The following is a 12,330-nucleotide window of genomic DNA, read 5'->3' on the forward strand; positions in this document are numbered from 1 at the left end:
CTGTCTCATAGTTGGGCAGAGCTTGAGCGAGCAGGGATTCAAAATCTGAGCTAGGTTTTTATTTCAATCCTGCTTCTCCTGTTTTTCTTCCCAGAGACAGGAGAGTGGAAAGGAGTATGTTCCAATCTCCTTGGTGAACCTGTGGGTCCTGGTTGCCCGCGGGGTGGGAAAACAGTGATACAAGGGTCAGATATTTGCAATTGTGTTTGCTTAAGATCAGCTGCCCCTACTGGTTCCTAGTTCAGTCCATGCCTTCCCTTATCTTTTTTCTCCCATACAGAAGACCGGTACTTTCACCTGCATGAAAGCTGACAACAAAAGCAAGCATTTAAGTAATTCTGAATGTCATATATGTCCCATATAAAATGACAATTTGGACATGAATAAGGCTAGAGCTTATGCATTACTAGCATAGAATTTTTGATGTGGACACTGGACCATTAGGTATCCAAAATTGGGAAGACTTACGAGTGCCTGTTGATTTTTGGTTGTTTAGCATTCCATGTTTATATGCTCTATTCTGCATTTGAGGCTTCTTTGTAATTAGTGCATTGTTTGTACATACGTTTGTACATTTGTAAACTTTGTTTTTAAAAAAGGAAAGGACCACTATCAAAGACATCCAAAATCCAATTCCATAAGTATAGGGGAAAACAGACCAAATAGTTTGCCCATATGTCTTTTAGCCATTCCATTTCTGTGGCCTTTCCCATTGACCCTAAATAAAAAGCTTTTCTGGTGCGACTCACTCCACCAAACCAGACTTAATACTTTCTGGGTGGCAGGTATGTACTTTAGGTAGTGAGGAGTTGGCTATTGGAAGTAGGACAGATAACCTGCATCCCCAAAGAGACCTGAACGTTTTAAATAACAAGGTTAAAATAATCATTGAAGAAGAATGTTAATAGGAAAAAGTTTTAAAATGTGGATGACTATACCCCCCAACATATGAGAAATAGGGTAATCAAATAGCCCAGAATTAGTGCAACCAGCTAACTAGTCCAGCATTCTGAATAAATTATCTGCTTCTAGCAGCCCTAACACTGTCTTTCCTTAGGGGTTTGTCCTCCTTTCTTTCCTTTGCTCCTTCTCCCTATCTCTGCATCTTAATTTTTTTCCCTCTCTCCCCAATTCCAACCAATCAAGAGAGACGTTTCTTGGTTTCCATCAGTCCTGAGTTAAAGCTTCCTCCAACTACTTCCCCCAATTTTCTGCTGAACTTTATAATCTCTTCCTTCTTCAGTGCAACCTTCTGTTCTCTATATTCCATCTAAAGTTTTGACCTCTAATGTTGGTTGAAACAGACCACTATTTGCACATATTTAACCAGATAATATCTTAAAACCAAAGTAACTACCAAAAGGAAGGCCATTCTGTTCCTTCACAACCACACACAATTGTTGTGTGTTTGTCTTCCAATAAAAATATTATTCAAAGTCAAAACAACTGATGGCCCTTGAACCTTATGAGAATTTAAGCGCTTGGAGAACCTTCAAAGATCAATTCCTTCCCACCCAGTTATGATGTTGTCAGAATCTTCTAACAGTCTATGTGTGAGATAGGCAGGATAGGATAGGAATATAACTCGAGTGTGAATGTGTGTTGCCAATGGGATATTCCGCATACATGCACACAACTGGACATACTTATTCATGTGAGCTAAAGGGATGAGTTAAAGAAATTGGGGGGGGGGACACTGCAACTTAATTGTGAAATGCCTGAGGGTGCTTGTTCGGTTAAGCATGCGCCATGTGTACGGGGTATGCCAGTGAACTTGTCATATAATACACTATGTTGCAGCTGTGATGTGAAAGCATTCTGGTGACACAGAGGTGTGGATATGCATTGTACCCATTTATTTGGGGAATGCCTTGAGCAATATGGAGAACTAGGGTTGAACTGCACATTGGCGCACAGAATCATAGAACTGACGGCGTCTTGTAGGTAAGCTACTCCAAGCCCTTGTGAAAAGGGGTGGCTTCACTCTCTGCATAATTTTCTCCAGCAAAGGAGAACCCACCAGCCTTCTAGGTCAAGGGTAACAACTGTGGGAAGTTTAGGAGCCATTTTGTCCTTCCAGGGCCACTCTGTCCCATAGATTAGATTAAAAATAATATAAAAACAAGAAAAATAATCATTAGATTGCTGCTGAAAATTTAGCCAAAAAAAAAAATCTACTGCAGCTGCTGCAGAACACGAAAATGGTCCATTTTATCTTGCAAACAAAGTTTAAGATGGTCCACTGTCACAGCACTGTTTCATTTGTGGAAGATTTTGTTTTGTTTTGAGCTGGAAGCAGCACATGGGGCCACCCACGCCTTCCTAATCAGTTCCATTGCTGAAGGGTTCTTATCGTTCTGACCTTTCCCCCCTAATGTTCAACCGATCTCTGCCCTCCTGTAACTTAACCTGCCAGAGCCAGCGCTGTCTTCTGGGGTGAGGGAGTCTTTGCTTTCTTAAGGCTTTCGGAGAGAGCTCTCATGCGCGCCCCCGGACTTTTTCCCTTTACTTTGTGCAATGGGTATGCAGAGCATGTTGTGTGTGAATGCAAAGCAGAACGCTCTCTACTTTCCTAGTCCGAAATGAATAGCGCTCTACAGAAATAACGGTACACGGACGCACAGAGTAACAAGCCATTGCGGAAGCGCGGAGAAGGATCACAGGAACACGCGGCAGGTAGAGCTCCCCTCTGCTCGGGTGACTCCGCGCATGAAGCACTAAATGCGAGTGCATTTAATGCACCACCTGGAAGGGCATTAAAAAGGGGGGGACTCTCCTGAGTATTTGCTCCTTCCCCAACTGCGCCACATCCATTCCTGTTCCAGCTAAACGGGGCTCCTGGGTGCCACTTAGGAAAACTCCCCCGCGCCCGCAGGAACGTGTGCGCGTGCAGAATGCGCGCGCGCGCGCGCCTAGGGATGTGTCGGGCCCGGGAGGGGGGAAGGCTCTCGTGTAGTGAGAAGGTGGCGTGGGGAGGGGGGTTTGCGCGCCGCCACCGGGGAGCCCGCTGATGCTCGCAGCGCTGCCGTAGCGCGAGGAAACCGGGGGAACATTTTTCCGCTGGCGGCGGCGGCGCAGGTCGGGCAGAGCAAGGCGAAGGAAGCGCGCTGCCTCGCGCGGGGAGCCGCCGCCGTTGCTCCCGCCGCGCGCCTCTCGTGGAGAAAGTCGCGGCGCGCCCGGGCTGGAGGATTGGAAGTGGAGACACGTGGGCCAGGCGGGCAACGAGCCTCGGCCCGGCGCTGTCCCTTCCGCCAGCCGGGGCGGCATGAGGAGGGGGCCGCCTGGCCGTGGCTAGCTCTGGCGAGGGCGGAACACGGGGACGCCGCGCGGAGGAGACGCGGAGAAAGCAGCAGGGAGGAGGAGGAGGCAGCTCGGAGGGGCCGCCGCCGCCGCCGCGTCTCCGGGCGCCCGCCGCCTGCCTGCCTGCCTGCCTGCTTCCTTCCAAGAGGGGCGCCCGCTGTGCTGCTCCCGCCGCCGCCGCCGCGTTGCATGGGGCGCGGGCGCTCGGCGCTTTCCAGATATGGTCAAGGCGGCGTCGGTGGTGGAGGTGGCGGCGGCCGCGGCGGGCTCTCTCTGATCCCCGGCACCCGCGGCGGAGGCCCGGCGGGAGGAGGAGGAAGAAGAGGAGGGGGTAAAGGGCGGCGAGGAGGAGGAGGAGGAGGAGCGCTCGCCAGCAGCCCGCAACTTGCCACCCAGCCAGCCGGGGAGCGGCGGGCGAGGCGACTCCGTCTGCAGGTAGGAAGGAGGGGAGGGGCGCGAGGCGCCTTTTGTGTCCTGGCGACAGGGCACCGTGGTCGCCCGGAGGGAGGCGGCTTCAGGAGCATCCGCCGCCCTGCAGGATGCACGGAGGGCCCGTCCTCCCGCCCTGGGCGGGAGCTGCCGGGCACCTGGCGGGCCGAGGGCGAAACACGCAGGGGGCGAGCCGCGTGGAAAGGATCGGCGGGCAGGGTGGGTGAGGTGGTCGCTTGCTTCGCTGACTGGGCAGCCATCACACTGCCGCGCCGGTGTTGCTGAGTGAATCCACCCATTGCAGTCCTGATCGTGTGTGTGTGTGTGTGTGTGTGTTTGCGTGCAATGTGCACTCTCACGGGGAGGGAAAGCACCGACTAGCGTATGAGCCAGCGGAGAAGAACCGGGGGGAAAGGCTGAAGCCGTAAAGACTCAGGGATCCCGCGTCTCTTTCGGGGAACCTTTTCGAAGAGGAATTGCCCTGGCGTAGACGGGCCAGGAGAGCAACGCTGAGTGAGATGCCCTTCCGTGAAGGTCCTCGGAGAAGAAAGGCGAAGGGAAAGTGGAGCTAGGCAGGCACCATGCAAAGATGCTTGAGCGCCACGACGGGTCCTGCGTAGATGGTCCGCTAGCTGCTTTCTGGGGCTGCCTCCCCACTGCTTTTCCGTTGCTCACATCTCTGCAAACACACCCACTTGCCCGCCCTCTGGGTGTCCCGGGTGGGAACTTCCCAGGCGCGTCTGCTTCGGGGTTCGACCCTGCGTGACCTGTTGCTGCAGAGAGGTAAAAGAAACGGAGCGCCGGAGGGGGTTTGAATGTGCGCCTCTTAAAAAGGGGGGACCGTGTTCGTTCTAGGATCGCTCTGGCGAGCTTCCCTTGGCGTGTCCCCCAGTGACAGCGCCGCAGCCGGCCTGATGAACGGCTTGGCATGGCTGGGAACTACGATTTGTATTTCCCTCTTCCATCGTGGGGAGGGAGGGAAACTAGCAAGGGTGTTTTGAGGAAGAAGAATAATGTCTGTTGGCTACCTCTAGGAAAATTGTGCATGCACGCGCACACACCCAAACTATGCAATAACTTGGAGAAGCAAGTGCAGAGGTTGCCCGTGACTAGAGGGTCTCCATATGTAAATAGACTCAGGAAGAAGAGGGCTTTTAAATTGCAGTTTCTAAGCAAACAGGCAGGGTTGCCGCGATCACGTCCTTATTGGCCAGTCGCTTGGACTGCTGCAAAGCAGGGCGAAAAAGCGGTGGATCTGCAAAGGGAGGTTGTGGTGTGTGCGTGCGTGTGCGATCGCGCGTGTGTTCACAGTTCTGGAAGGAAACCAGAGTTTGCATTGGGACCGAGAGAATATGCATCGCTTGAAAACTCTTCCGTTAATGGCATCTGATTCCATTGATAAAGAGCAGAGAAAGAACAGGTTGATTGTACGTTTAAAGGGCTGCTATGGAAAATGATGATTTAAGCCAAGCTAACCGGAGGTTGGCAGGATCCAGGTAACTTCTTTCTAGCCTGGCAACAGAACACACCCACTGAAAGGAGCTCCCTCTCCGTGCCCCTCCCCTCTTGTTCCCATGTATCCAAGTGTGATAGCTGGTGGAGGGAACAGCTGCATTATCAGGGTGTGAAGGGGAAAAGGACTGTCTTGGGGGGCAAATCACATTGCTCTTCTTGACTAGACCTAGCAGGAGCAGGGCGGGAGAGCGAACCTGGAATGAAAGGGGGTGCCTTTCGCATTCGCCCAATACACCCTTCAGAGCTTCCCTTTCTTCAGTGGGATAAACTGACTGGAATGGGATAAATAATAGGAGATGGCTTCGCACAGATGCTAAGTAGAGTATCCCCATATTTCGGTCAAGCTGTAGCATCTGTGGCTGTGAGACTTGAAGGGAGCTTCAACCTCTTTTCCAGCCATGCAGAAGCTGGTAGGAGACTCTCTGCCCCATATATAGAAATGCCTGTTATTGGTGTTTTTTTCAGTATGATGCCTAAAGGAGCATAAAATAACATGAAGTTCCTTTAAGTAACATGTAATGCCAAAGCATGTGTAGGTGATTCTTTTAAACAGTTTGCCAGAAATTGGCATGTTGAACTTGTAGGGGTGGGGTGGGAAAGACTGACATGTACCCAAACCTGCAGGATTTCAGCATGGTGAAGTGCCGTTCCAAAATAATGCTAGCTATGTTTCAGATTTGTGTTCTGGTAAACAGAGACAGGGTGGATGGGAGAAACAATGTGCTGAAGGTACAATAAAAAAAAAAGATCCAAAGTGTTGTGAAGAGAGCATGGAACACTTAAGAGATGGGGAAAATGGCATTCTGTGAGCACAGCATGAGAGCTGTGGGTTAGCTAAGAAATGTTCTTCGCTGTGGCTCACTCTAATTTTCTTCATTTTTCCACAACAGTTACTCAGTTTGACAAGCGAAAGCAAACTGCTGCCTCTGTAGCACTTGTTAATTTTGCTTGATTTAGCACGTTTGCTGTTGGAAGAAATCGATTTTTTCTTTTTTCCCCTCACAGCAAACTCGCTTCCCCCCCCAACTTTCTCTGTTTAGATATTTACTTAAATCTCTTCCTGAGGCAAAGTAAATAATTAAAGACACCTGCAGTCCTGATTGAGTTCTAATTTTCTCTCCACACAATCTGGGATTGGCATTATTAGAAACTTCCATTATTGTCAAGGAAGCAGACTGCATTGGCTTCATCTAGGTGGAGGCATGACTGCATCTTCCTCATAATTTCAGTTTAATTCTTTAATAGCAGCCTAGTTGATTTTTTAAAAGATCTTGGCTGTGTTTAGCAACCTTTCCATCAAAGGTGATTGTAGGATGACAGTAATATGCCAAAATGCAATGAGAAGCCAGTAAATATGTAGCAGAGAACCTCGCTCTAAAAAGACATGAAGAGTAAAAGCTATAATAAAATACAAGAGAAAAATTCTTTGGGTGCATTTAATTTTGCTGCTTTCTTCATTCCAGCTTTGTAACGCGCCTGTTCAATCCATTCAAGTGTGCAAGATCAATTTCTCCCATCCTACTTTCTCATCTTTTCTTTAATCAGCTAGGTATTTCATTGACATTGTTTTTTATCCCACTTTCCATCTGCTTTAAGCAACCTAAGCCAATTTTGTATTCTCCCAATGTGTTTTGCAAAAAAGGGAATCTGTCACAATACCAAAATCAACCCAGTGCTTGAAGTTGTGAGGCCTCCTGTAGTTTCTGTCCAGTTGTACAGTTCTGCCTTGCCTCAGCGCAATGCTGCTTTGCTGGTACCCTAGAACTGGGGTTCCCAGAGTTGGTTCCCCTGCTGGGCCTTTTTGGGTCAGAACATGTCCGGATTGGCCAACTTAGTGGCCTGCCTAACTCAGCAGTCTCCCAGTGACCTGGCTGGTGCCTCAAGGGCAAAGGTTGGAAAGATTATGGGTGCCTGGAATTTCAAATGCCAGCCATGGTAGTTCCTAGGAAATGTCAAGGAGCACTTCACTTGCACCACTACAGGCCTTTTCCTTTTCTTTAAATACCCATTCTCACACATTTGGGGTGGAGAACTTCAGAAAATAATTGGTTCCAGGGGAAACATTCCCTGATCTATGCTCTGTAGTCCTGATCAGGGCCCATGTGCTCCTTTTAAAGCAGGGCTGTTGGCTCTGTTTACCCTGAGGACAGAATTACATTTTGGAGAAGCTCTTGGGGACAACCTTCCAGGGGTGTTGGGGGCCGAAGGCAAAGCAGGTGTGCCCAAAGAAGGCAGGTCCCAAAATCCTATTAGCTTAAGGCTCTTCCTGCCATAACTAAGCTTTAGGGAGGCACTACAACCTTTGGGAAAGGGGGAGAAATGTGCCAAAACCAGGGAAGTACCACATGATCTGCAGGCAGGGTCTGGAGTCCGGAGTGATGCTTTTTGAAAGGCCATATCTGACCTGAGATTTCGCACCTCTGCTTTAGAGTAAGTAAGAAAGAAAACAAGTCAGCTGCATGCTACATATCTAATAGTTATGTAGATATTAGTGCCTCAGCATCTGAAATCTTTTTTTAAATCTTGTGCTAAGCATCTAAATATTGAATTTTAGGTTCTAAGACTTGTTTTATATTGTTTTTGCAAACCAGTTTAGGGAGGCTTGCAAAAGGGTGTGACAGAGGTAATATACCCCATCATTATTGCCCATTATCTGGTAAAATCTACCAGGTATATTGTTATATGCTGTATTTGAAAATGAATGTTGCAATGCTGGATTTATGTGGCTCATTTACAACACTGATCTGCTCAGAGACTGCCCAGGAGTAATTAGCCAAAACAATGGTAGACAACTCAGCTAGCCATGCTCATTCTTTTCTGGGCTTTGGTGTGAGTAATAATCACATTCAGGATTCATATATTAATTTTTGAATTTCTAAAGTGTTTTGCCTACTTGCTTCATGGATTTTCAGGGGTATGTTTGGCAAAATAGAGAGTGAGGGTCAAAACTCACTGGCAGTAGCATCATCCAGCTAACATCATAGGATTCTCACTGCTGTGAACTGCCTAAAGAGTTTTGGCTATTAAGACACTATAAACCTATAATATGATTTCTTAACGAATGTCTGGCAGCTGCTTTTTTAAGCTGAAGGTTGCCTAGTATGATGCTACATCATGATCTAGCTTTGTTCTGACGGGCTTCTGGGTTAAACAAAGGGGAGCACACTGTACAACATGATATTGTTTGGTGCCTGATGGTCACCAGAAGGCATGCCAGTGCTTCATGAGCTCTCCTCCGCTTCAGGTTTGCTCACTTCCAAGGGGCCTGAAATTTGATGAACTATAGCAGTGAGCCCGATGGACAGACGGTCATATTCAGTTTAGACTTCCTATGTTCCTTAGTACCTACAGGGCTGTCCTAACAAGACAACCACAAGCTGCTATGTTAGAGAAAGGCTGCCGTGCTGCTAACATCCACATACTTGGAAATACAGCCAACATGGAGCCAGGGAAATGCAGGGGAGGATGGAAGTGGAAGCAACAGCTCCATTTCTTCCTTTTGCAACAAGGCTAAAGCGTAATTCTTTTTGTCAGCTTAACACTGTGGTGCAAAGCAGAAGCATTGGACACTGTACCACCTGTGCGGACTAGCTGCTTGGATGAGCAGCAATCATCCCGCTGAGGCTCTCCCTGCCTTGGAGGTGTCTGGCACACTGAAAAACCCAAAATAGCATTCCCCGAGGTTGGCCGAACCCTTAGGCCAAGGGCGGAGCCATCTCAAGCCACAGTTGATAGGAAACAGGATGTGGCAGCTGGGTTTTAGGGGACAGAGCTTTGTGCGCCATGTGGCATGCCCTTCAGCTTCTGCGGTAGCTTGATGGCCTCTAGTGTAGTGGAGGATGTTGTCTCATCTCCAGTAAGATCAAGCTGCCAGGTCTGCCTGTGTTGGTGGAATGTGGATGGCATTTTCTCCTATGCCTGGGGAAGTAAACAGTCCTGGGCCATCGCCTTGCTTCATGTACCTGGAATTTTTACAGTGCTTCTGGGCATGAGGGTATGCTCCCTGCAGGCTTCAGCTCTAGGATCTCTACTTAGTAAAATGTTTCACATTAAGCAGTGCTCAAGATCTGTCCTGGCTTATGGAAAAGCCGGAGCTGTGTGTCCTGCAAGCAGTTCAGCATACATTTAGAAGAATTTGGCACTGGGTACATAATTCAGTTTCCTGAGAGTAACAGCCATGGTTTAGAAACAAAAAGCAAGTTTCTAACCCTGTAGCTGCTTAAGGTAGGTTTGAAAGACCTGCGCAGTGACTGATGAAATGCAAGAAGGAGGCTGGTAACTGAAGTTCAGCTTTTCAGTGACTCAGAGATGATGGTTCTTCCTTCACATGATTCCTTTTTCACTCTCTATCACTGCGTGAATAAATTATGCAAAATAAGCAAAATGTAAATCTTTACAAGTAAATCTCATAATTTATATAAGGCTAGCTTTACCTGGCACAGAATTTGTAGCTGGGACAATCTTTCACAGATTTCTTGTTGAAATGGTAATGTGATTGTATTGCAGTAAACAGCACTATTTGGTAGCAAATGTAAGTCCAAGAACAGAGATGGTACTGACCCATTAGCAGAATGGCTGCATGGAATTTTGTACCAGTTATTTATTATTTCCACAGCAAAAGAAATCCAGCAAACAACTGAATAGCATGTATTTATTTCACTGAATTCTGAAGGCAGAATTTTCCTTATTTCGCTATGGTGATTCAATTTTGTGTCCTAATATACTTTGGCAGTGATGGGATATTTGTTTTAGGGGCTTAATTAATAGATAAGTATTAATAATAATAAGGAAATTACTTAGTAACTCTAAGTAATATTCACAGATGCATGGTTTTACATCGCCAGTTTTACATTTTGGCGGCTGATTTTATCTTGAAGGCCTGCTGGAAAAAGAATCCGCCATGGTGATTTGAAGGGAAAGAACAGAAAGATCTGTCATGGTTTGATAATTGTTTTAACATTTCAGAATGTCCAGTTCAGGAAAAATAACATCACCCTTAGATGTTTTGTATTGGGATACTGTTCGGTGAGGTCTGATGCCTTTGCCCATTTTTGGAGAAGGTGCAGGTGGTTATTTTTGTATTACTCCTTGCTTGATTTAGGTGCCCTTAATGTCATCTTGATAGAGAGATAGCAAAGGACTGTAGGTTTGCCTCTCTGGGTTTCGTGACTTAGGTTACGACTAGATTAGGACTGGGTTAAGGCAGAAAGAAAGTTCTGTGCATCAAAGGAAGGCTGCAAGTTAGCCATGCTGGCATCATTTTATACCACCAGGCCTATGCACATATTTGGCAAAGTCTGTGAAATTACCTAATTATAGTTATGCTAAAAATATACTGTGGTGCGGCATCTGATTAAAAAAACCTATTGCAGTTCCCATATGATTTTGTGGTGGGGTTTAGAAAAGATCATTGCGCTATTGGAGGTGGATGGTGGGAAGCATCTTGCTGTCTTGGGAGAGCCATTCTGCTCCTGTTTTGATGGAGCATCGGCACCATTTGAAAATGTAGCTGCTTCAACCAGCAGCTTTTGGCTGGGTTGCCTGAGATGTGGTTCGGGTTGGGGTTAGGATTAGGATTAGCTGGGATGTGCTGGGAGCTGTAGGCCTTTTCTCTGTCTAAATTTGCACATGATTCTGCCCTTACTAAACTGCTGTCTGGGGAATTCTGGCAGTTGAGCCGCTGTTTCTGACTACACAGGATTGCACCCTGAATGAATGAATAAAGGGGACCATGCATGTGTGGACTTGTGCTTCACCGTGCCATGGACAGTGCCACAGAACAGACCTGCCAGGCCATTAACAACAGCCATACCTGTGTTCTGAATGACATTTAAAGCAGAAACAAACCCATTTCCTGGGAAAGCATCATGTTTTCCAAGTACCAGCTTTTATTTTGTTTTCAGTTTGAGCGCATGGAAAATGAACTATCCCTCCAATGAAAGTGTTACCTTGAAGCAAAACGAGTGGGCCAGTTTTCTGACACAGCTGCTGGAGGAAGTGTGAATATCATTGTAATTAGTAGAAGTCATGCACTGGGGGGAACTCGCGCCAATAATTTTTCGGCAGAACTGCAACATGACTGAACATAGGAGGCTGTTGTGCTGTGGGCACGGCCCTTTTAACGAGCTCGGCCTTTCCTGTAACCGTGTGAGCTGAAGACCTGACCTCACAGCAGGGTTAATGCAGTTTAGCATCCCTGGTGGTGTCCTAACAGTGCAGATTCTCGCTGCTTTACAGCAGCTGCATGTTTCACATGTGGGCTGGAGAACACTTCAGAATAAGTCCATATCCTGGTTTCTTTCTAGTCTTTTTATATGCAAACTAATCCCCCTGCCCCACATACGTCTAAGCAGTTCCCCCTATTTCCAGTCTTCTGATTGCTATTTGAGCACACCTGTGTACTCGTCCCTGTGGGATCCCCCCCCCCCGCCCCCGAGACTTGCTTGGCGCCTGACTTATTGTCATTCTGGTGCCAGACAAAGACATTTTAAAGACTTTTCCCAGGATCTTCAGCCTTTAAAAGTTGGGTTTGAGTTTAATTGATCCTGTTGGTGTTCTTACTCTGCATTGTGCTGTGTAGTATTATGCAAGTCAGTAAGTTTGTTAAAAAATAAATTTATTTATATGCAGTTACAATTTGAAATTGTAAGCTACTCTGGGGGTACCACTGTGGCCTGAAAGGTACAAAATATAAATAAGGTGCAGAAATAAATAACCACAAATAAATAAACACACCAGACATTAGTATTTGGATTATTATTATACTGTTCACCTCTCAAGAATCTGAATAGATGTGGAGTGGTTTTGAAATACTGCAAAGAAATTTCATCTCCCTTAAGATACAGATGGTCCCATCAATGTTTGTTAAAAGGATAATTCATGAAGACATTTTAGATATATTTTATGGGCCATCCAGTAGGTTGTTTTGCGTGTATGTGTTGTGAATCTGTTAGTTTCCAGTTGATTGTTCAGAAGCTGAAGCATGTATAGAAGTCTTTTTATTGTCTGTCTCCCAGCTTTGGAAACTTGTTAAACACAGAGTGTTACCATCTTCCAGAAGAAACAGGATATATGCTCAGATTTCTT

General features: G+C 46.9%; 1 protein-coding gene across 9 annotated transcripts in view; it reads left to right on the plus strand.

Annotated features, from left to right (window-relative positions):
* Positions 1-12,330, plus strand: part of SLC8A1 (solute carrier family 8 member A1) — a 324,392-nt gene that overhangs the window by 31,747 nt on the left and 280,315 nt on the right. Inside the window, exon 1 of one of the 9 annotated variants that reach the window (XM_044429653.1) lies at positions 3,591-3,735. The exons of 7 other annotated variants lie outside the window; for them this stretch is intronic. The gene's annotated coding sequence lies outside the window, so the exon portion shown is untranslated. Of the gene's footprint in view, positions 1-3,590; positions 3,736-4,221; positions 4,513-12,330 lie in introns of those variants that run through there. One more of the 9 variants, XM_044429656.1, reaches the window with a different exon arrangement.

This window comes from Varanus komodoensis, unplaced genomic scaffold (assembly GCF_004798865.1).
Source record: "Varanus komodoensis strain SLA01 unplaced genomic scaffold, ASM479886v1 scaffold2, whole genome shotgun sequence".
Classification (NCBI taxonomy): domain Eukaryota; kingdom Metazoa; phylum Chordata; class Lepidosauria; order Squamata; family Varanidae; genus Varanus; species Varanus komodoensis.